The sequence below is a fragment of the Loa loa genome (assembly GCF_000183805.2).
Source record: "Loa loa unplaced genomic scaffold supercont3.70, whole genome shotgun sequence".
Lineage (NCBI taxonomy): Eukaryota > Metazoa > Nematoda > Chromadorea > Rhabditida > Onchocercidae > Loa > Loa loa.
The window spans coordinates 141,725-144,553 of record NW_018108250.1 but is presented as its reverse complement, the minus strand read 5'-3'; positions in this window follow the sequence as shown (position 1 = coordinate 144,553).

Here is a 2,829-nt window from a genome sequence, read left to right as displayed (position 1 = left end):
AATCAAAATCTTTCTTATGACTTTATCAAATTAAATGAACCGAAAATTACTATTTTAAAATCTAGCGCTGTTTTTTGAGTGTTTTTGACAAGCCTTCTAGAAAGTGAGCTGTTATTGTTAAATAAACATTAAAAAATTTTTTATGAACGCCTTTTAAATATGTTACGTCAATGTTAAAAGCTCTATGGAATCATTTGACCTTATTCGTTGCTTGGACATATCTGATATCACTATATTGCTTTTGTTTGAGCCTATATTTTTCGTGCAAGTAACTGATACTGCAATAAAAAGAGAATGGTAGTATTATGAGTAAACAGAGAATAAAGTTATCAAGATAAAAAAAATAATTGAACATTCAGCTGATAAATGAATGCAGGAGAATTTGGCTGAAAATTTATCAATCAGCTTACTTAGTAGGTGAAATACATGAAATAATAACTACCATCATGCACTAAGAGATAACCGATGTTCCAGACATTCATTTGCATTATCAGTTAATTTGATTCAAAATCTTAGCACCAATATTTAAATCACTGATCTTTATTTAACTTTTAGAATTAGGAAAGTTCTATGTCTACCGTAAAAAATGAATGAATAAACAAATGTCATATTATTTAGGATTTGAAAAATATGTTTAAATAAGCCAAAAACCCAAGATTCAATATGTAAAGTTTTTTATTCCTTTTCCAAAATGTTCTCTATGCTTGAATATTATAACTGCATCTGTTAGATGGGATAAGAATACCGCAGCTAGAATCAAAGAGGAGTGAAAAATAGTTACTAAGAGAATTTCAACCTTAAGTCTCAAATCACTACCATGTATGCCACCAGCATTAGCTAACAAACCGTTGCACATAAGAGCCACACATTTCAGAGAAAACTGAAAAGTTTGCAACTTTTCTTTTGGCAAAGAACTTCCAAGGCAAAAAAATACAAATTGAAACTTAAGATACTTCGGCAATCATTGATTAACTTGTGGCTAATTTTGTATTGCTTTGTGCGCTTCAAACTTCAGATGTCTGCTCTAAATTTTGAATGAAGTGAACCACAATATGCATGGGGAGGAATGTGCAGGAAGAAGAAAATTGAAGGGATGAAAAATTAAATCTAGTGAAATGATTTGGAAAAGTTAAAAAATTATGCTATTAAGCTTAATAAAGAAAGCATTATCCGAAACCTACCATCCTTTTGAATTTTAAATATGTAAACTTTAAGAATTGGGATGTTAAAGTACTTCATTTTGCACCTTTTGGAATTTAATTATCGTTAAATTTTACTACACAATTCTGCGATTAGCAATCGTAACAAGCATTAAGTCTTCGAAAAATGCTGCATGAGAAAATGTTCTTAATAAATTATTCATTTCTGTTGTACATGAACCCTTTTATTTGAAGTATTTTTTCAAACTTGAAAATAAATGGTCATATTTTCATAACTGTTTCTTTTTCCATTCAGTTTGAAGTAGACGATCAAAAAGATAGCCATTTCGGAAACATAAATCTGATTCCTAATGTAGTTACCGGTAAATTCGACAATGAGTATTTGTCCAGAATTGGGAATTCATTTCCGGAATCATTAGTTTAATCTGAAGACAAAGGAAATCTTACCTAAATGTCCAGTATTTCACGATAACATAGAAAAAATGAAAGTAAGCCTAATCTACATATGTCGAGGATTTTTAGACCGATATGTATAATAAATGGTAGTATCCCGTTTGGGAAAATTGTGTTTTTTGATAAACAACAAGATGGAGCCCACTCACCGTTATTAAAACGAAACATTAGGGTTGCATAATTGAAAAAAATGGGGTTTTGCATAATCAAAAATATTAATAAATCAACAACTTTCAGATGATTCCAAATCAATTTCTAGAAAACATTTTATTTGAAATTTCTATTTGAAAACATTTTCTTTCTAGCGCAAATTAAATTAGTTCTCAGACTCAAATAGTAAAAATAAAAATATAAATTAGTACGTATAAATGTATTGAAAACCAAAGATTTAAAGTAAAAAAATAATTTGTTTTTATATAAATTTTAAAAGGAACTTCTCATAATAAGACGAAAATTTTAGGGATACATTTAACCAAAGGTAGAATTTTTCAGAACTAAAAAGAAAATGCCAAATTTATGCTAAATCTGACAACCACTGCGCTAAATTTGATTTAAAATGTTTTCGCTATTCAATAAGCAGCGACAATTGAAATATGAACAGATGAATGAAAATTACCCAGCATGTAGAAATTTCAGAAAGAAAAGACGAATTAAATTCATTTTTTTCCCAATGTTATGTGCAGTCATTTCTATGCCTCACGAAAACTTTCAATGGTAAAATCATTCCGTGACAGCAAAGAAGCGATGTTTTTTTTTTTTCTTTCCTTACAATATCCAAGAGTCAAGGTATAAAGGACAAAAGAAAAACTAAAACCAGCGCGTGAGGCTCCGTGACAATTTTGAACCAGTCGGATAATATAATGATTTTCATGGATGTAACAAGAGTTCATTGCTTATATAATTCAGTATTTTTTGAATGATTGCAAATTTAAAAAAAAAAAAGTGATTGTTTTACTTCAAATCTAAATTATGTTGGTTAATAGCGGCAGATAACTCAAGCAAATTTGAATAGACTATCCCGTCTTTTGTTCTGCTTATTAACCGCCTGAAGGAACTTTCTCATATAACCAATCACCATGAAACCACAGCAATGAAAAAATCACTTGTTAAACGTTTATCATTAGTAGATAAAGTGTAGAAGTTGGGCCTTTCCCTTATTGCTTCAAACCCCGTAGGCTTGTAAAACATGGATATTCGATTCATTGACGACCTTGCC